Raw genomic sequence first — 981 nt, 5'->3', positions numbered from 1 at the left:
GACAGCAGGCACTGTAGCAGATGCACCCTTGGCTTTCTTCATCCTAAAATTTCTGTATAAACATTTGGACCCAAAATACCGCCCCCCCCCCAAAAAACAACCAACCCATGATATTGGCCCATACAAACATTAGTGTCATATGTAAGACTTGTGAAGTATTCCTTTCACCCAGCTGGGTAGTGATAAGGTCTCAGCTGAGAAGCATGTCCAGTTTTGCACACCCTGCAGATGTAGCTCAATTGGACGGTCTAGAAGACAACACCAACTCTAACCAGACATCTAGGGAGTATGACTTACGAGAAAATACTGTACTGAGTAAAAAAGGTTTGCTTGATCTAGAGAAGACCGAGGGAAAATTTCATAATCTTCTGCAAAGACGAAGGTAACAAATCCATGTTCACTAGGAACAGGACATAGTAACAGGCTTAAAGTTCAGCAGAAGTTGTTTAGCTAAGAATTAGGGGGGAAAAAACCTTTCTAAATCTAAGGATAACTAAACACTAGATGCCTAAATAGGGAAGATGTGCAATCTCCATCACTGGAGGATTTTAAGGACAGGTTGAACAATTAGTCAGGAATGGTTTGGTTACAAACTGATTCTGCTTTGGGGAAGAAGAATGGACTAGATGTCCTCACAAGATCCTTTTTAGCTCCCTTGTCTGTAACAGCAGGGGACTAGATATAATGACCTAGGGGGTCCCTCAACTACATTCCCACAAGCCATGAGGCTTTGTTTCATAGTTTCATAGTTTCTAGGGTCGGAAGGGACCTGAGCAGATCATCTAGTCTGACCCCCTGCCATGGCAGGAAGAGCACTGGGGTCAAGTGACCCCAGTAAGGTGGTCATCCAACCTCCTCTTAAAAACCCCCAGGGTGGGAGCCTGCACCACCTCACTTGGAAGCTGGTTCCAGACCCTAGCCGCCCTGACCGTGAAGTAGCGCCTCCTGATGTCCAACTTAAACCTTCCCTCCGCCAGCTTG

This window comes from Gavialis gangeticus, unplaced genomic scaffold (assembly GCF_001723915.1).
Source record: "Gavialis gangeticus isolate Ggan-Ray unplaced genomic scaffold, GavGan_comp1, whole genome shotgun sequence".
Classification (NCBI taxonomy): Eukaryota; Metazoa; Chordata; order Crocodylia; family Gavialidae; genus Gavialis; species Gavialis gangeticus.
Note: the sequence above shows the minus strand (reverse complement) of the source record.